This window comes from Myodes glareolus, chromosome 3, assembly GCF_982192425.1.
Source record: "Myodes glareolus chromosome 3, mMyoGla1.1, whole genome shotgun sequence".
NCBI classification, from domain to species: domain Eukaryota; kingdom Metazoa; phylum Chordata; class Mammalia; order Rodentia; family Cricetidae; genus Myodes; species Myodes glareolus.
Window position 1 is genome coordinate 26,233,794 of NC_142028.1, and position 21,384 is coordinate 26,255,177.

Below are 21,384 nucleotides of genomic sequence, written 5' to 3' on the forward strand. Positions count from 1 at the left end.
CCCCTGCCCCCTCCCCATGTATTATCTCTGCGGCCACTTCTCACACAGGACCAGACTGCCATCTACTGTCCACTTCTGTCCTCCGAGTCCCTCCTTCTCAGCCAGCTTGTCCTCCCCTGCCACATACACACAACTCATTTTTAATGGCTGCAGAGACCAGGAAGAAACAGACAGTACATACTTGTTCAACAGTTTCTGCGGAACTTGGAAGCCTTTCTAAGAACATAACATGTTAGGTGGTTTTCTTCTCTGCTTAATGACATGTTATTTGAAGGGGGCCGCCTGGCATCTCCCGAGTTCCTAGGGCTAGGTTGCGGCAGGAGGACCAGGTGAAAGGCGGGTCTCACCATCAGTGACCTTGATGCATCCTTGTGGGTACAGAGAGCTAGCCGGTAGGATGAAGCACCACCATCTGAAAAGGTGATGACAGCAGAGACTGTAGTGGCTCTAGGGCTCAGAGGAAGGTCCTTGAAGGGGAAAATGTGCAGACAGCCTGCGCTGCACCTTCTCTTAGTAACTCCGGTGTTAGGAAAGAGGGTCCTGAAAGCTGTGCCGTCCTGAGATAGTTCCCGAGCCAGCTGCACACAGGGGAATCTGGGCACTGTTCAGAGAGCAGGAGTGAACTTCTCCGCCGCTCCCTCGTGTCCCTTCCTCTGACCCTCCTAAACTGCTCTTTCAAAATCCCACCTGCCCAGTGCCGGAATCTGAGCTTCTCTTAAAGAAACTGCAGCCGTGTTCCGAGAGTCCTTCATGTTAGAATTCGCTTTCCCCAGTAAGCGTTCGAGACTTTGCTGGTGGCCCTTTTAGGCTTGTTGTTTATTTGATCTTCTTTTTCTGTGAGACAGGACTTCTCTCTAGCACAGAGTGACAAGGGACTCACTTTGTAGCTGAGGTTGGCCTTGAATTCATAGCGATCCATCTGTCTCAGCCTCCCAGGCACTGGAGTTAGAGGCATGTACCACCCTGGCTCGTGTGTAGGGTGGCAGCTGATTTTTCAATAATTCTTTGTCTTATTTTCCAGGCGCTTTTTTCCTTATTGTTAAAACTGGAAATTTTAACGAAGAAAATTTCCAAAGCGTTTATTTCATGTTCTTGTCCTTAGATACGAACATGCGCATATGGCAGAGGGCAGGGAGGGCAGTGGGGCAGGAATAGAGGGGATGGTCTATCGGGGTCTAGGAAATCCACTTCATTTTGGGGGTTCGGGTTCCCAGTGACAAGGTCTCAGTCCTCATTACAATCCTCTCACATTTTCTTTTTGGTTTCCCCGTGCGTGTCAGTGTCTATATCCCCTTTCGGTTCTGCTACAGAGTCATGTCTCTAGATTACAAATGTTCTGATTTTTGAGGGGGACCTTTGACAGGAATAAAGTCAACCATGGGACCATTGGAAAACCAAGTTTAAAAATCTATCAATTTTTATGTGTATGAGTGTTTTGTCTGTGTATATGTCAGTGCATCGTGTGCACATGGTGCCCACAGAGGACAGAAGAGGGTGTTGGATCCTTCTGGAATTGGAGTTACAGATAGTTGTAAGTCACCATGTGGAAGCTGGGACTTGAACCAGTATGGAAGACAGCTGTATTAAATAGCATTCAATGAAAGGAAGAGTGGCAAATGGCTGGGTGGTCAGAACCATAAATGAACGCGTGAGCCAACAAATGAAGTACGGGGGTGGGGGACGGCAAGATGGATTGACCTGGAGTCTTCCTTGCAAGTCCTCTGCCAGTTCTTCCTTTGGGGAGATGATGCTAGCCTGGTTGAACAGGGCCTGATACAAATGGTTAGGGTGTTGCCAGCTGAGTGGAAATGGAGTGCTGAGACTAGGGAGCCAACAGGGGCTGGCCACTCGTTTGCCTTGTGTCTTTTCTCAGCCTAACTTGATTTCATTCACATGGAAAGTTCTTTGCAAGGTCTCCTTGCTTACTGTCTGTAAGATGAGTATGTCTGATGGTCATTCGGACACCTGACATACCACCCAGCAACTTTGGAGGTGGGAGTACTAGAACTCCCCTTGGCGAAGCCAGCAAGAGCCAATGATGAATCTTGGACACCTAGTGTCATCTTCAAGGATTTTGCCCAGCAAGGACTGCCCATATTCTGCCTAGTCTGTTCTTGCCTGTACTCCGGGCCTTGTGAACTCTCGCTGACGGTGCTTGCTCTGCATGCTCTTCAGTCCAGCTGAGTATGCATGTAAAGATCCTCAGGTGACTAGTGTGTAGTGCAGATTAGGAGCCACTGTCTTAGAGAACTCAGCATCCACGCCTTCCCCCTCCTTCCCTGCAGCCTTGTCAGGCATCTGACCTCTTGGGGCTTTTGGTACACTTCAGAATTCATTTTGTCAAGAATGTCAAGCTCGTTCAGGCTGAGGCCTCTGCTTACTTACTCATCCAGTAGTTGCCTTAGAAATCAAAAGAAATAAGGTTCCCAACATATTCTAAAGGGCTACCCTTTCTGATCTACCAGAAGGAGTACTGAGAGTGAATGGTGACATAGAAAAAGGGGGAAGAGAAAAAGCAAGCCAACATTCATTGGTCGTTATTGGTGGAGTAGACATTTTTGTCTCATTAGTTCTCCCAGCATCCCTCAGGGCAATCCGTTTGTATAATGTGCTTGTATTACAAATAGGTTATGGTCACCTTTCCTGTAATAAGTCTTCCTGGGAAAAGCAGTCAGATGCCCTTAACCATGGATGAAATTAGCCTTTTACTGACTCTAGTGGCTCAACGCAAGCATCAGTCTTGGGCTGGTCCTTCCAAGAGACACACCTGAGCCCACGTCTTGACCACAACCTCCCCTGTGAAGGGAGCACTTGTTACTTGGAAGTTTGGGAGGCGTGGGAAGCAGAGGTTTAGGGAAAGAGGCTCACACACAAAGCCTGGGAGAGTTTGTTTCCACCCATACATTCCCGATTTGTGAAGCGAACCATATGGAGCTATTTGCAATCCCCGGGCTTTTCTCTCACAACTCTGTGAAAGCTACTGTTGTGGGTGCCATCAGGCGTGCTGGGCAGAATGTGTGGCACCCACTGCTGAGTGTGTTCTGAAGAGCCTCAGGCTTGGAATTCTCAGGACTGCTGAGTGGGCCAAACGAAGCCTAGGAAGTTGCCACGCTGTGGAAGGAGTTGTGCTAACCAAATGGGTGGTTGTTCAAGATAGTAGACATGGTGATGCAACCATGACCTGTAGGGTGGGCGGAGGGGCTGGGACACACTTGCTCTGAAGGAGGGGGAAACTGCATATCACAGAGACAAGTTCTACAAAGGGCCGTGGAATCAAGAGAAGCCAGGACTATTTCTCCCGTATGTTGTGCAGACTATACCAAAGACGTTCTCGGCTATGAATGCTAACATTCTCCTGGCTCCAAATGTAAACAATCACCTGCAAGAATGACCTTTGTCCTTCTTTCAGCCCCTGAGTGTGATGTTCCCAGGAGCAGTAGAGAGATGGGTAGAAGCAGTCACTCTCAACATTAGGTGATTTACTTTCTTTTTATAGGTTCTAATACAGGACATGTTGACAGGGGCCATGAGCTAAAAGAAAGTTGGCTGTGGCATTGAGGAATAGAAAATGCCTGGCTGTAACAATCAATAAGAATGATTCTCTGATAATTCACCTCTGGGTGATTCCATCATAATCATAATTCCATAATGGATGACATTTAAGCACAAGAGTCCTCTGGGCTGTTTGTGCCTTAAGTTAACGGTGAATGAGCCTAAGCCCCACAGAGGAGGAGCCAGGCTCTTCCGTTTGTGCTGTTCCTAATAGTCCCAACCTCTTAGAGCCTCGGTTTTATCTTGAGAAAAAAAATTGATATAATAAAATAAGCCCTACCTCTGCCACATAAAGTGGAGTTTCAGATGAGATCACACCCAGGAAAGAGCCTTTCAAGCTTCAGATTGCAAATACATGTCATGGTCTAACCTGGGACACTTTTCTGCATGTGTGTGGCTGTCTCACTTTGCTTCCTACTGCTATGATAAAGATCATGACCTAAACTAATTTGGAGAGGACCGGGTTTCTTTTATCTTTCACTTTACAGTCCTTCATTGAGGAAAGCTGAAGCAGGAACTTGAGGCAGAAACTGAAGCCGGGGCTAAGAAGGATGCTGCTTACTGGCTTGCCCCTCATTGCTTTCTCAGTTGGCTTTATTAAAGCACCCAGGACACCTGCCCAGGAGTGGCACCACCCACAGTGGGCTGGGTCTTCTCACATGTCCATGGCCTCATTTGTATATACGCAGTGCTCCTGTGTCTTTGAGATGATTAAGTATTCAAATTCCTCCTTGAGGGCTCTTCTCATGTTGTTGTTGGAGTCCAAGTTTTTGGAGTAGCGTTTCCTATGTATCCATGAAGCTGGCTTTCTTGTCTGGACAGCTGCTTATTCTGGTTTCTGCTGGTCTTCTGGGACATGTATTCGGTGATGTACCTGAGGGTGACTTCAGTGTTTTTATCAGTTTATTGAACTGTCGGTGGCTTCTTATTGTGACTGCTTAGTTAAGGTTTCTATCGCTGTGATGAAACACCATGACCAAAAAGCAAGTTGGGGAGGAAAGGGTTTACTCAGCTCACACTTCCACAGCACCAATCCTCATCAAAGGAAGTCAGGACAGTAATTCAAACAGTGGGAACCTGGAGGCAGGAGCTGATGCAGAGGCCATGGAAAGGTGCTGCTCACTGGCTTGCACAACCTGCTTTCTTTTAGAGCCCAGGACCACCAGCCCAGGTATGGACCCACCCAGAATGATCTGGGCCCTCCCCCATCGATCACTAATTAAGAACATGGTTTGCAGCATATTCTTCTCTTATGGAGGCGTTTTCTCAATTGAGTTTCCCTCCTTTCAAATAGTTCTACTTTGTGTGTCAAGTTGACATAATACCAGGCAATCCAGTTAACTTCTTGTAGGGATCCCTTCAGGCAGTGAAAATCTCTTTTCCCATTTCTAAGCTTAGGCCCCTAGGAATTTATTTTTAGTGTATTTTCTGTGTGTGTGTGTGTGTGTGTGTGTGTGTGTGTGTGTGTGTAAAAATGGATAAATTGTAGTGAGCATTTAATTCAACGTGCTTTGTTGACATGCGAACCTCTTCAAGGTTCTTAAGAATGTTCCTATCTCATAAGAAATGAAATCTGTCTGTTATAGTAGGATGAGGCATGATGTGAAGAGTTGGGCCCTTCACACAATGCCTATCCCATTGCAGAGTCTGGATTAAGAGAGACGAAGCTCTATCATTTGATTTACATTGTTGTATTTTAAAATATTTATTTTTTATTTATGAAATGTGCGTCTGCATAAAGTTTTTGTGCACTGTGTGCTTGCAGATTCCTAGAGAGGCCAGAGAGCATTGAGTCCCCTGGAATGGGTGGTTGTGAGCCTTCTGATGTGGGTGCAGTGAGCCAAACCCACGTCCTCTGCACTAGCAGTTAGCTCACCTCACTGGCCAGTCACACAATGGTGTGTTTTAAGACAGCAGTTCTGTTGACTATCAGCTTGGGTTTAAATCTCGCTCTGACCTCTTCTTAGAGGAGGGATGTGGACAGCAGTCTCAAGATTCCGTCAGAGATTTAAGTCTAAACTGACCTGAGGACAGATATCAGTGGTGCTTGTCCCCGTGTATTGCTCAGAGTCCTCAATAAGATGGAGTCACGGTGACTTCTGGGTCTGGAATGTGGTTAGGACTCAAGGGATGTTAGCCAACACTGTCCTGAGATGATTGTTTAGATTATTATGAATAAACCCAAAGAGAAAATAAAGGGTCTTAAGGAATGCAAAGACAGGAACTCCAAGGACTTCCTAAGAGTCTAAATCAGGAACCAGAGCACCATTGTCCACCTAAATAATAATGTGCTCTGAGCTCTGCATCCTTCTGCCTGCCTGGTTCTAGGCTTTTTGCCTGATTCTCCCAGTGTCTTGCATTCCAGATCCCTTACAATGAGATTCTCATTGGCCCAGGCTGAGTCTGAGGCTCACACTAGTTCAACAAGCTGTGGATCAGAGAAACAACCCAACCGTATCAGGCCAACAAAATAGATGTTCGTTCCATCTTTTAATGAATGGGCAGCTGTTCTCCATGCATAGCTGGTAGACTGAGAATGCCCCGCAATGCTTCATGTTAAATGATGTCATAACCGGAAGCAGATGTGAGTGATGAGGAGATTCTCAGGTGAGGTTAAATGGGAGCAGCCTGAAGAAAGTTGGTCTTTTCTGGCCTGCATGCAGTGCCTGTGTTGAACTGTAATGCAGGGTCTCTGCTTCTTAGCAGATTCTTCCCGAAGCATAGTAGGGGTCTTGACCAAGACACAGACCAATATGGGTTACAAATAAACAGGTGACCTAGAGCATCCAGTCAACAAGGGGAAAGGTCAGCCTGCAGGGCTCCAACTATTACTGAGCCTTAAGGCATAGCAAGAACGTCCTTGTCCTTTACCTCTGAATAGTGGTTTGGTCAGGACGATTGACCATCAGGACGTTTATGGGGTAAATCAGCATGGAATGAATTTTGTATAGTAGTTTAGGAAGACTAGCTTGCCCCCTGAGACTCACTAAGGATGGCAGATCCTAAACTCAGGACACCCTGGCTCAAGACAGCTCCGCTATTACATGCCTTGATTTTTCATATGCATGTCTTATGTTCTTCTTTAGAAAATGCCCCAGGCCCTACCTCTTAGGTTCAAAGAGTACTACGATCCTCACTGTATACATTCCATGGCCAACCTGTATAAACCTCCAATTGTTAGCTTCCTGTAGTTTTTCAGCTAAACAGTAGCTTAACAATGAAAGCCTTAGAGGAGACCCCAAACAACAGAGACTTAGATCCTTAAATCCTAGGCAATTAGATCATCAGTCTGATGCAATATGATGATTTTTAATGCAGTAATTTTTTAAATCTGTTTGGGATTTACTGGCTTATTTATTTGCATACGACAACCTGAGTCCTGCTATTGCACTGTGGTGTCTTATGTATATAAGTTCAGCCCCACCGCTCCTCTGTAAGATAAACTTCATTTCTTTGAGTCAGGGAGCAGAATGCTGGAAATTCTAAGAAGTTCTGCGTTGAGTCAGGCACTGTTCTGGATACAACGGACAGAGTAGCAAACGGGAGTCACCCTCATACAGCTCCCCTTCCAGTAGGCAGCATTCATAAATACAAACCTGTAAATAAGTATACAAATTTTTCCTTGTGGGGATTGGTACCCTGCTGAAAAATCAAATAGTGGGAGAAAGGCTGTGTGGCTGAGACAGAAAGACAGAGGGGTGGGGGAGGGGGGACTTTAGTGACAAAGTGTGCTTTGCCGGGTCATGTTGACCCTGTGATGGACAGAGGCATTTGGTAAGAAACTGACTGGCAATCTCCACCCAGTTGCCTCCCTTCAGCAAACCAAGAAGTCGGTGTTCAATTCTCCTCTCCAGTAGAATATGAACAATTATTGGGGCAATGAGAATAATGTCATTTGATTAACATCTTTTTAAAGGTCACATGACTTCCTTGGCCAGAGATGGGCTGTGGAGAGAGGTAGACAAGTTTAAGCCAATACAATGGTTAAGACAGGACAGTGACCTTGGCCTGGGGCGTCAGGAGGCAGGACTCAAGAAGCCAGGACACCAAGGGCCTGTTTGGAAGAAGAGCTGGAAGGATTTTCTAATGGGTGACTAGCGGGACGTGGGAGAAAGAAAACCTTGGAAGAAGCAGAAACCAGGACTTCAGAGGGGAGCTAGGACATTGCTCTCCTTAGCCCTCGCCCCCCCCAAAGACCTTACTATCCGTGCCTGAGAACGGTGTGCTGTTACCAGGAGCCCAGCAGAAGAAAAATAGAATGTTCAGTATGCATCATTTATCTAATCTGAAAAATGAACTCTGCCCACTGACCTAACGGACATAAACTCCGCGGTTAAAATGCTGCTCACTCAGCGGCTCGCCTCCGAGGGCCTGATATGGTAAGGTATTGTGTTCTGGGCAGTGAGGAATCTTTTAAAAATGTGTGTTTCCTTACCTCCTGGGACTGACGGTACGTGTAGGGAAACCAGACATCTCCAACTGAGTCACACGCGAGAGAAGCAGTAGGGCACGGGAATGGAGCCCAAGGATGGCAGTGAGTATTCCAGAAACTTCTGGTAGGTGATGGATGAGCCCTGGATTAGGTGAGAGCATTGTGGGGGCTGAGGATAAGACGGGTAGGAGCCCAGAGGTGCAGAGAGGCGTGGGATAGGTAGAGCAGTACAATGTGCCCCAAAGAAAATTCATGCAGAGAAGTGACTGGAACTGTGCTCGGGTCACTTCACTGACTCTTTGCAGAGCTGTGGTTTGGTAAAGAGTAAAGAACCCGTTGCATCCCTTGGTTTTTCTCCTCTTGGCTTGGATTTCTACTGTTTCCTCCCTAAGAGACAAATGGGGAGAGGCAGGCCAGCCTCTTTGGACTTTGGGGAAGCCTCTGTTTAATGTTGTTCCATCTGGTGGGGTTCTGCTGTGGAGGCTGCAACGTTTGAGGTTCAGCCCTCCTGAGGTTTCCTTCTGGTCTGTGTATTCCATACACGTTTTCCGTTTTTCTGCCATCTCAGCCCCAAAAGAGCGACAGCTTACCTGGATTGCAGGCAGGGTTTCAGAGAAAACCCAAACATTTCTGATGCCACCCAGTTTCCCCCATGCTTAGCCAAACTAGGCCATGCAGGGAAGGGGGACCTGCACACAGCTTCCTCTTTGGTGTCAAGTGCAAACAAATCATTCTTTCCCTGTGGTCCACCACCCATCAGCTACTCTCTGTATTTATTCATTGAAATCTTTCAGAGTGAGGGTTTGCTAACACGTGTACATGCAAATACAAAATGTATCTATCTCTTATTCTTCTCCCCCAGCCTTCTTCTTTGACAGACTGGGACCCAACACATATTATGTATGACCTCTAGAAAGCTTGTCCTTCTGTCCAGTCAGGGTGTCGTTCCTGTCCTTCCCTGGAGAGCCGCCTTCTCTTGTTCCACTGGTGGAGCCAAGGTCAGCATTGCCTTTGTGTTCTAGAGGGCTGGCCCTGGAGCCTGCATGGCATCTTCCAGGTGCTCTACAGTCTGCTGCAGGCTTTGGAAGGATTTGTGTCAATCTCCTAATTCCCACACGTGGCCTGGAATGTTTGGTCTCAGAGGACCAACAGAGTCCTTTCATCTAGGCTACGTGGGGTGCTCAGCTGGCTATGGAGCCAGCAATAGGGACCTGGCAGGGGAGGTCTTGGCGAAGCAGCATCTTTCTAGATGACACCTGGACCCGTTCCTTGGAGTGAGAGACACTGAAGAACAGACAGCGCAATTACGAAGTGGCTGTGAGGTTAGGTCCATTCCACAGGGAAGGAAACCCCCAAATCCTGCCGCAGTGCTTTTGACTTAATTTCTCTCATCACTTTACCTCCGTTGTTTCCAAATGGCTGCTCCTATCTCTTAGAGTTTTACCTTATTACCGCGCAGGCAAGCACTGTAGGGCTGGCTTTGTCAACATCCCAAGAATGGAGAAGGTTGCTCACCGTCAGGTGAGAGACTGTGTGGACTCCGGCTCTGCAGAAGAACCCACGAAATGCCTCTTTTATTATCCCATTCCTGTCTGCAGAGGAGATCGCCGAGGCTTCCAGTGATTTTTCAAACTTGCACCTAGGATCTCTGACAAATGACACATTACTCACTCTTCTGATGCACACTCTGTTCTGTTCTCTCTAATAGAATGTGCATTCCAAGCCGGCAGAGCACGCCCATCTGTGTTCCGTGCTGTCTCCAGCAGCTGGAATGTGCAGTCATTTGTGGAATGACAAAGGACCTCTCCTGGAGTTGAGTGGTTGGAGAGAGGTGGCCTGGGTTTTGGGGTCACTCTTCTGATCCAGGGGTCCAAGCAGTCAACCAGGTTTTCACGTCCCCTGCTTGTCTGCCCGTGAGCTATTCTCCTTCTCCTCCCACACCCCCCCCTCCCCTTTGTCTTCCTTCCTGGCATTTGTTAGACACAGTAAGCCACCTGCTTCTCTGTGGGTCAGCTCTTCTATTCCACCTCTTCAACAAAGTCCTTAGGACATGGTTAAGGTATTTCATTTGTTCTTTTGTCTTATCAGAAATATAAAATATTGGCTTCCCTAATTCACCCGTTTTGACTTTTCCTAGGTTAATAACGAGGATGAAACAATCCTTATAGAATAGGTTGTCCCTGCTAGGATTTTGCCCCCTGCTCCCCGAGACAGGGTTTCTCTGTGTAACATTTCTGGCTGTCCTGGAACTCACTTCGTAGACCAAATGATTTTGTTCTTTCTTGAACTCGGGGGAAAGCGAAAAAGACAGAGTTCTAGCTTTGGAGTATGTGTGGGCCGGTTTCTGTCGGCTGATACTAACTAGGGTGCTTGGGAAGGGGGAGCCTCAGTGAGAACTCACCTCCGTCAGATGGGCCTGCCAGTGTGTGGGGCAGGGAGGCATTTTCTTCATGACTAGCTGATGAAGGAAGACCCAGCGCACCAGGGGTGGTACCACCTCTGGGCAGGTGGTCATAAGTTGTATAAGAAAGACAGCTGACGACAAAGCTGCAAGGAAGCCAGTGAGCAGCCTTACTACATCACCTCTGCTCCAGTTCCCGACTCCAGGCTCTGGCCTTGGCCTCACTCCGTGATGGACTCTGACCCGTAAGCAGAATAAACCCTTTCCTCTCATAAGGAGCTTGGTCAGGCTTTATCACAGCACAAGAAAGATGAACTAGAGCAGAGGTCTAGAAGAAATTGTAACTAATATTTTTCTTTTTCTTTTTCTTTTTGATTTCTTTTTGATTTTTTCTTTTTCTTTTTCTTTTTTTCTTTCTTTCTTTTTTTTCTTTTCTTTTCTTTTTTTTTTTTTTGGTTTGTTTTTTCGAGACAAGGTTTTTCCTGTAGCTTTGGAGCCTGACTTGGAACTAGCTCTTGTAGACCAAGTTGGCCTCAAACTCACAGAGATCTGCCTGCCTCTGCCTCTGCCTCCCTGGTGCAGGCATTAAAGGTGTGCACCGCCACCGCCTGGCTAACACCGTTGATTTTTGATCATGCACTAAGTGTCTTTTCTACTATGTTTTCAGGGTACAGAACTAGTAAAATGTTAAAAATAAATAAATAAGTAACAATCCTATCCAGAAGCACGGGCGTGACAGCATACCTTCTTCACAGGCCTTCCTCTTCTGTGTGTATATATGCATAATTCTTTTGAGACAGGGTTACACTTAACCCAGGCTAGCCTTGAACTCTTCGTGAGTCCAAGGATGGCCTTGAACGTCTGTTTCTTTGTCTCCACCTTCTGAGGGCTGGAATTACAGGTGTGTACCCCTCGCCCTACTCTTTTTAATGTAGCATTGGATATCAGATCAATGGCCTTGTGCATGCTAAGTGTTCACCCAAAAGTCCTCATTCTTTTAAAATGAGGAGCCCACCATGCTACATACAGAATTCCTGCCTGGTCTCTTCTACATACCGTTGCGTTGATTATTACTGAGCATCATTCTCCTGTGCACCGTATTTAATCATCCCCTGACTGGTGCACACTGCACACATCCATTCTTGTCCTAACCCCTGTACATCAGTTACCATCTCTTTACATTGCATTTATAGGCACACCTGTTCATTCACTTCGAGGAAGTTTCTAGAAGGTTTATCTGTCTGAGCTTAGGGATGTCAACGTTACAAAGAAAGATGTAAATCTCAAAAGCTATGGCACTGCTGAGTGGGGGACACCTAGCATGATGGCCTTCACAGGTCAGTAGAGAGGCCCCCGGTCAGCTCACACAGGGGCCACCCAATGCATGACATTATAGATTATGAGGAAAGGACAGTCCCTTCCCCTTTGCTCCAGGAGCTTGATCATCTAGATGTATGTCCTTTCTTGATCTAATCTCCTCCCGTCTCTTGGGCCCCATGTGCCCGTACCCAGAATGTCAGCTAAGTACACAGCTTCCATTTTGCTTTGGGGGAGGTAAAAATACCTTGGGGGCAGAAGCCACCCAGGCTTTGCCTTGAATCCAGATCCATCACTTACCTATAGCAGTATTTAGAGTAAGAAACTTGATGACTATATTGGCTCCTTTTCCTCATATGTAAGGTACTAATAGTATTAGCTCTGGCTTGTATCAGGGTTGAATGATAAATGCACACAGAGGCCTAAGAACTGCACTGATATAAGAGACAGTTACAAGACAATAGCTACAGATAAGCATTATTATCTATATTCATATTGTTTGGCATCAAAGTCTGTTGCAAGTATATGACTGACTTACTGACGACAGCACCCCTGATACTGGTCCCTTTCTCCCCTGTTTTCTATTCTTCTCTCTCCCCTCCACTGCGGGGCTTGCTGCTTTGCTAAGTGTGGGTTTTTCTGACTCCCGGCTCTGCCCACATGTGCATGTTGCTCTTTCCCATCCCTGCCGGGCCTTCTCTCCTTATCAACCTATTTGTTCCACTTAGGAGGAACTGGAGCCTGGCCGGCAGCTCTTGCAGTTGGCTTTACCTCTGTGCCACATTGTAAAACCGTTCCTTCTGTTGCTTAGAAAACTCTTTGATCCCTGTTTAGCTGTATCTTTTCTCCCAGCAGATGTTTCTGAACAGTTCGAGGTTTTTTTTTTTTCTTCTCCCAGTTGCCTAGCCTCGTGCCCCTTCAAGCGTGTGCTCAGTGGAAATCATGTCTCTAGCTGACCATGGAGAAGAGCCATCTGGTGTTCAGGTTTCCCAGGCCCGACCGTACCAGAAGCAGCCTGACAGCCCAGGACTTTCTGAGGTGTTGGCTTCAAGGGAGGAGGGGGAAAGATGCTAGAGATCCCTGCAGGGTGCAGATGGAGCTTCCTAGACACATTCCAGGAGCGCTTTTGATCCAGCGTAGGCATGATACGGCGTGTTAGCCGAAACATAACCTTACCTGGCCTGCTACAGACCGTCACAGAAGCAGTAAGCCTGGGCAGACAACCGAGAGTTGGGACATGCGTGTGTTTACTGGGGTTGCCATGACAAAGGCCCACACATTGTGCACTTAAAGGTAACAGAAACTTATTTTGAATAGTCCTAGAGTCCAAGGTGTGAGCAGGGCCATGCTTCATCTAAAAACACCAAGAAAAAAGCTGCCCCTGCCTTTTTCTCGTATCTGGTAGCCATGGACGTTTTCTAGTCTATCAAGCCAGCCCTGATGCCCTTTGTGGTGTTGTCTCACATCCCTTCCCTCTGTAGGTACCTGTCCTGTGCTTATAAAGACACCGGGCTTACTGGATTCGAATCTATGTCCCTGACTTGACACTAACTGGATTCTTTTACACAGAATTTGCTTGTGTATGAGGCGGCATTCTGAGGTTCTGAGCTGGGAGGAGGACGTTTCTATAACTGCTTTGAGGAACCCAACTCAACTTAGAACAGAAGAAGAGAGGTTAAGGACCTGTCACTCCTGTGAAGCACAGGCTGGGCTGTGTGGAGTCACACAGCCAATTCTTTTTCGAATGACGCTTACCAGGAGCAAAGCCCCCAGAGAGCCGGGGGTCTTTTATCAATCCAAGAACAGCAATGCCAGAGAGGAAAGTGCCTCCCTCCCAGACTCAGTTCAGCTCCTTACACTTCCAACACCACCTCTGCCTTTTACTGTTGACAGCTGGGGAAACTGAGGCTTGTGAAGGAAGCCAGTGGGCCACTGTGGGAGAGTGGGGGGTGGCGTGAGGCAGAAGAAAGGAACAGGTGTGGAGGAGGTGAGAGTGGAAACATGCGAAGGGTTGAGTCGAAGTCTGGAGAGATTACGAAGGTTTACGGTGACTGTGAATTCTCACCCTGGCCCTGCCTCTGGGCTGCATGGGCTTGGCCGTGATCTACCTAGGCTAACAGCTTCTGTGAGGAAGACTAAGGCAGATGGTGTTGCCTGGAATCCCTTCCTGGCCAAAACAGAATTCTCAGCTGGACAACATGAGGGGTAAAGGGGCACTCTGGGTCGGCCCCCTGCAGAGAGCACAGCTTGCCTTCCTGTGGAAACGGCTTCAAGTGGGAATGGGGAGCAAGGCTGCCCTGCCCACAGGGTCATACAGCACGCATCTGGCGCCTGCCTGCATGTCTTTAAACTGCCCCCGCCGCTCCCCTCCCAGCTCCTGGCTCTCTCCACATGGAAGCTTGCTACTCCTTTTCATGATTCCCATTCCTCTCTGACTGTACACATCTGTCTTCGATCGCTGTCAGCTCTGGGAGACTACGCCAAGCTTCTTGAGTGCAGCCCAAGACTGCCTGGGTTATATACTGTGAGGCAACCGTGAGGCGAGAGGAAGATGCTTGTGTCTTGGGGCTGGGAATAGCAGTGCCAGGGCCTGGCCTCCCCTCAGACTCCAGGAGGGGGAGGGGAACCACCATGGAAAAAAATGGATCTTTGGACCATGTCTACCCCGTCACAGTGTTATACCCATACACAGAGACATACATGTAAGCCCCCCCCTCAACACACACACAGTCATACACCTCGTCTGCAGGGACCTTAACCCCTATCCATGACGTTCTAATGTACATGTACTCTTCTTCATAAATAGTCAAGACCTGAACACTGTTCACATGGAGGACGGAAAAAGGGAGCAGGGTTTAACTCACAGAAGTTCCTGTCTGGCTCAGAGCACTCAATAGCTAAACTCAGATGTACTACTGACTCAAAGATGCAGATTCTAAGATGGGGACCTCTGTTTATCCCTCCTCGAAAGCCCTTTGGTTGTTTGTCCAGGATGGTGATGGAGAAGCAGACAGACACATAAGAAATGAGGCAGGTGTTAGAGAAGGCCAGTGCAGAGGGCTAGGACAACAATGTTCCCTCTGGTAGGCAGAGGGTGATGAAGGCCACCCCACCTGGTAGACATCATCACCATATAAGCAGAGAGGGAAAGGAGAAGTATGGTCCTACGGCATGGGAGGCATGCTATCTTGTCCTTGTGACGTCTTCCTGCCATGTGCTGGGAGTTTGTTCAGCTGGTGATAGGCCATCAGTGGCCAAATGGAACTGAGCTATAGAGAGACATTTGGGTCCCTTAAGGTGAAGTACACGATATGGCCAATGCCGAGCAAGTAGCATCAGCTTCCCCTGTCACCATGACAACTAGAAACACCTGTATGCATTTCAAAGTGCCTTTTAATGGGGGCAATATCAGCCTTTTTGGGGGGATCTCCTAGGTCAATATGAATGATTAAGTAAAAAAGAAAGGATAACCCACCTGTGGTTTGTTTTTTGGGTTTTTTTGTTTGTTTGTTTGTTTGTTTGTTTTTTCTGGGTTTTTTTTCGTTTTTGTTTTTGGGCAATTTTTCTTTCTTTCTTTTTTTTTGGCAAATTTTCAGCCTCAACACTTATCAAATGCCAGAATCTGACAACTCTTGTACTCCAGGTAGAACTTCAGCAGCATTCTTTCACCCATTCCCTGCTTAGGACCAGCGGCATAAATTCCTGAGGCAGAGCTGAAGCTCACTGACTCCTTGGAACAGTCAGGTGTACAGCATCCATGTTCCACGCCTTCGGTTTTTATCTCTGGCTGTGAACTCAGGGGGCACTTCCCCCTCCTCCAGCCTCCCTGGCTTAATTCCCGAGGTCAGAGCTCTGACACGAATCTGTCAAGTGCCTGGCTGTTGGAGGGGAGGTTTATGTAAGACCCCCTTCCTGTAGCTCTGCTCTCATGGGATGACAAGGACCAGATTCAGTATCTGAGTGCTGATATTTGCCAAGACTTTTCCCAGGCTTCCCAGAATAGACAGAGAGACAGAGCAAGCGTCATTAGGACGAGTGACTTGGGCCCAGGTTGACCGCCTGGGTGTTCCTAAATGACTGTCCTGTGACCAGCGTGAGTATGATGCTAATTCATGCCAGAGAAGTGGCTGCAGGAAGAGAATGGCAGGAAGAGTGGCCTGCTGTCCCCACCCCTGACCCCGAGATGGCCTCAGGGCTGAGACAGTCTGTGACTGAGTCCACATACTTGCAGGGGGCACAGAGTTACCATCTCTCTGCTGTCACCACGGAGCATAGTGTCTTCTGGAATTTAGAATGGACAACCACAGTATAGCTCCTGGCTCATTCTCAGATGAGATGTGCGTGGCCAGAAGCTCGACATTAGCCAGGTCTGGGAATCTGTGGTCTGGTGGCTCTAGTGTCCTCTCCAAGGGCTGGGCTCTCTCCATTCAGGCCCTACCGTAATTCTTCTCAGCTTTATGGAGAAGTTCAGTTCTCTCCACTTCCACATTTCTATTTGGCGTTGGGACCCACAGCCCCCTGGCTCTCACCAGTGGACATTGTGCCCTGCCTGGCCTTTGAGGATGGAATCTTTGTCAAAGTCTTCCCTCTCCCTGGTGGGGTTTCACTGCCCTGGCTCTCACCCTTCCTCTGCACTTTCTCCCACTTTTCCCTGAGGACTCTGCCCCCACTCCCAGGCTCCCTCCTGCTTTCATAGACCCTGCCCTCCTCTACAGGGTGACACTAAAGATTCCAACAGTCGTGGGCTTCATAACTCTCAAATGCTCAAGGATTTTCCATATAGCTACACATCCACATATCCAACTAATCCATAGATTACCCCCCCTCACAAGTAGCTGATAGGCCCCTTAAATTCAGTGCTTCCCAAATTAAGCTAGGGATCCCCGAGTCTCTCCACCTCCAGTGAATCTTCTCTATTGTTTTCATTGTAATAAAGGGACCACCTGCTCATATTCATGGTTAGGTTAGGACCATGGGAGGCATCTACATGCTATCTCCCTCTCTGCCATCGGGTAACCCCAAAGCCTCATAACCACAGTCTCCAACGTTATCTCTTTCATTTCTTGTGTCATGACCACAGTAAAAACCACCTTTGACAAAGCCCACCAGCTCTCACCATCCTCCACCCCTGACAAAGCCCACCCGCTCATTTTCCTGCTTGAAACATATAGCATTGCTTCAGTACAATCACCGCCACCCTCTCCTTCTCTTCTCCTCCCTCTCCACCTCTTTACCTCTGCACCTCAGCACCTAGGTTTCTGTTCTTGGAGTAGATGGTCGAGCACCCCTCTCTCCTTCCATGTGTACTGTACCCGATTTTGATCATCCTTGAGATGGCAATTTGATTACCACTCCTCTGGAGGCTTCCCCAATCCTGTCTTAGCTCCAGCTCCTTGCTACATTCTCCTTAACACCTTAAAATTCCCCTAACTCTCCACATTTCTTATTGTAACACCTGGCTCAACACCCGTGTCACAGATGCTAGGCTTCTCGGAGGCAGGACACGTTGCTGCTGTTGGCAGCAGTGGACGCCGCTGTGAACACATCGCCAGCCATACCCGGTCACTGGTGCATCCCCAACAGTCCACAAGCAAACGCTGAAAGAGCGGGTGGGTGAAGGAAAGGTGGTTTCCTAGCAGAGCCTGGAAGACGACGACAGGCTGGGGCTGGATTAAGGAAACATGTCCTCAGGGTAACAGTATGAATTCCCAGAACAAGTGACTAACCTTCATTCACTCTGACAAACATGTCAGAGCCAGGGCCAGGAAAAAGCGGAATGAGGATTAATCCCTCCTCACAAAGAATTTAGACTTCTCTTGAGCATCCTTTAAAATTCTGAAGTGACTGTGGCAGGCAGATAGACTGCTCTTTGTTTCCCTGTGGCCAGTGGTGTGCAGAAAAGGAGCGTGCACACACACACACACACACACACACACACACACACACACTCACTCATACCACACCATATAAACACATAATCCATACCACACATACACACATAATCCCACACCACACACACATACACACCACACCACATACATATATACACAATCCATACCACACAAACACACACAATCACACACCACACACACGCACACACTGATGGGCATTCATGCTCATCAGTGAGCGTGCCCTAACCTCTTTTCTATTTCACAAGATGGGAACCTTCCTGCAGCCTGGACTCTGTGGCTTGCCGTGGAGATTCTCGTTAGCTGTAACTCTCAGGGAGGGGTCAAGCCTGGTTCCTACCATGAAGTTTGCATAACATCTTCTCTTTACATCTCACTTGGGAGTGAGCATCACTCTGGCTCTCTCCTTCCTTTCTTGCCACATTTGACTCTTCAGAACATGTCTAGAACTTCTTCTAAGGACTTCTGTGTGTAGAACTTTTCCTTTTTTTTCTGACTTACCAGGTGGGATGAGGTTAGAAATCTGAAAGGTGACCCCTGGACCTCAAGAAAGCTTCTTTGGAACCTTGTACACAGAGGCAACCAGTTCTGTTAAAAGGAAGGCCTGGAAGAAGGCCTCGGGGACTCTCAAGTCTCCCAGTTGGGCCACATCTGTCCCTCACACTCAACGATTTTGCTGTGACTCTTTCTCTAGGTGACACACGGCTCTCACCCAAGCTCCCCCACACACAAACGCGCACTCACACCTTCGAGCAGGCGGCCGTTTCCTGGAGGTCCTTGAAGCCATTCCATCCTGGCCTGAGCTGTTAGCATGCTTCAGTGGTCTTCAGGGAAGACTCGGCCTGTTGGATGGCTGCCTGGCCGTGAAATTTCATTTCCATTTCTCACACCTGCAGTTACAATAAGAGAGAAAAAAGACCAGAGCTCCTGGACGCCAGGTTATCAAGGTGCTAAGGCTGTCGTTGCCCGAGAGGCTTGTGGTCCTAAGCAGGCTGAGTCAACAGGGAATTGAAGGGGCTGCATCCCTTCTTTTGAGCCTTCTCTGCTGGCTCCCGGCTTTCAGTCTTTGTCATTCTGTGCACTGGGTGCACGGCTTAAAGTCTGACATATTTGACAAGCCCTTCCAGACACTGACTGGGATTTGCGAGGTGTCCCGAAACACCAGCTATCTTCTTGCCAATTCCTTTGTCCTGACCCCACCTAATCACCACACACACACACACACACACACACACACACACACACACACACACACACTACCTCATAGGGGCAGAACTCACCTGTTTCATGCTTTTACCCCCACAAGGTTGGTCGTACAAGAGACCTTTTCTCTGTGTGCCACCACTTGGCGTTTATCAGATGCACATTTAACGATGCCTCTTGTGTGACCTGGGGCACTTTCCGAAGGACAACACTGTTGGAAATGGCTCTCTTACTGGCAGAGCCTCCCATCCCACCTTCAACCTCATGTTCCCTTCTTTCCACAGCACACTGGATTGGAACCAGCAACTCTGGCGGAGTGTTTCTCTTTGCTGGATACCAGACCCCAGAGAGCATTCTATTCCTTGACACTGCAGTGTAGCCTTAATTATTATTATTATTATTATTATTATTATTATTATTATTATTTGCTTTTCTTCTTTGAACTTCTTGGGATAGACACATACTTGTGTCCTTGCACAAGTGGGTGTAAAGAACGTTAGTGGCAGGTGGTGTTAGGTTTTAACTTCTTCCTACAGGCAGGGGACTTTCCCATCTGGACTTCTAGGAATACTGACTTCCTAACCATTTGGATCTGGGTGTAGCGAGCAGAGTGGGAACCGAGGAAGAAGAGTCAAGGGGGAAATATACGCATGTATAAATCACACGTGAAGGCGGTTTTGAAGTCATTATTGTTTCAGGGTGTGCGAACTGTAATTATTTTTTAGGCTCTTGATTTGCCCTGTGAGCATTGCTCAGGGTTGCTGCTTCGAGCATGGAGCATGACGTCTTTGCTGTTGGGGGAGGGGGAGGTCCAGTCTGGTCCGACACACGTTAAATCATTTAGGAAGGGTCTAGGGTGGGATCTGGTTTCTCCACGTGTTCAGCTGCAGTCAACTCTGCATGCGGCGTGTTCAAATGACTCAGACGATTAAGACAATGGAGTTCAAGTGGAGGAGAGCTGAGTTTCCTCTCTGTGCTCCTCGCTTTTCTCTAATGGCTGGCTGCGTACAGCAGTAGATCCCTGTAAGACTGGATGGGCAATTGGTTGTTAAACATGCTCTCTGCTCAAATCAGGCAGCACTGTCTAGCCCAAACTCTCAGTGTCTCCTCAGCTTCCTCCTTTCTATCGTGACCCTAAACCTACTCTCTTCTCCACCACCCCTTCACGTGTGCACACGCTGTACTCTTCTCGATTCAACTCCTTGTGTCCCATCAGCTGCAACCTTCAGCCAATAATGACCGCTCCAGAGAGCAGTTTCCAAGGGTCACATGAAACATGCCCCTTCTGTGTCCTGAGAATAGTTTCCATCCCCAGAGGGCCTTTCTCGATAATGAGGAAGGTCAAACTGGGGCAGCCTCCAGGAAGAAATCCTTAGAGAGGAAGTCTGTGGCAGTAAGCCATCCTGATCCGGGATATATTTTTTTTTTTTGTTCGGGCTAGTTATTTAAAGAGACCTGTGAAGAACTTGAAAGGCAATGAAAATGCTTGATTTTTAAAGAGCCTGCTGAAATCATTTGTGGAGTATATGGATGGGGAGATTTTAAATGACACATTAGAGAATCAGATTTGCAGTAAACTTTGCAACGCAGAGGCCTGTCCTTTCACAAGACTGACAAATGAATGCAGCTCATGTGCTTCCAGGGCAGACATCACTAATCAGTCATAACATTATTCCCCTCCTGCACCTTTGCCAACAGCAGACATCGCTAATCAATCACAGTGTTCTTTCTTCACTGGGCTCCAAAAGGTCTTTTCTCCTTTACACAGTCATCTAGGTCGCTCTACACTAATCAAATTTTATTGAAACTGGGAACAAGACCTATTTGCCACACCTACTGCAATGCAAAGGCAGTTCAGCAGCAGCAAACCTAGATTTGAGTATCCAGTTGAAAGAAAAATGATTCTCCAGCCTCAGTGTTTCCAAAATTTATATATATATATATATATATATATATATATATATATATATATATATATATGTTTATCACAGAGGCCCCAGGTAATAATTAAGTAAGGTAATACTTCAGACATAAGAAAGCAGATGTGGTGGTGCCCAGATGGTGTCCGGGACGTTGCCTGCACGCAGTCAATGACAGCGACATATGGATTTGTGGTAGCTCAGGTACATCAGCTTGCCACTGTCTGCCGAACAATAAGATGTACATCTTCCAGTCTCACTATCGCTTCTCTTAACATCCTCACGGGAGGCAGAACAGTTGGACCTCCCATTCTTCTTTACTTTAACCTCACATTCCTAGGGCTCATGAGATCTCTTATTGCCACCTTGTTGCCCTGGGGAGGTGGGCACAGAATTAATGCATCACTCGGTGATGCCAACTGTGTTCTGAAAGACACACTGCTTAGGTTCTCACAGCTGTGTACTAACGCCAGGCTTGCCTTAACCCTCCACTTCCGGTGTGACCAAGAGGAGCAATCGCTAGTCGATGTTAGGGCTCACTTTTGTGATGTTTCAAAAGCCAAGAACTGTGGGATACTGGGGCAGGACAGGCCTCTCCGGAAGATGTTTCACTGCCATTCACTGTGGTCCAAGGTCTGAAAAGTGGGAAGT

The 21,384-nt window shown here is 47.6% G+C and overlaps 1 protein-coding gene across 3 annotated transcripts in view; it reads left to right on the top strand.

Annotated features, from left to right (window-relative positions):
• Positions 1–21,384, top strand: part of Ntf3 (neurotrophin 3) — a 66,329-nt gene that overhangs the window by 10,192 nt on the left and 34,753 nt on the right. The window contains exon 1 of one of the 3 annotated variants that reach the window (XM_085687163.2): positions 8,002–8,108. The exons of the other annotated variants lie outside the window; for them this stretch is intronic. The gene's annotated coding sequence lies outside the window, so the exon portion shown is untranslated. Of the gene's footprint in view, positions 1–8,001; positions 8,109–21,384 lie in introns of those variants that run through there. 3 annotated transcript variants of the gene reach the window in all.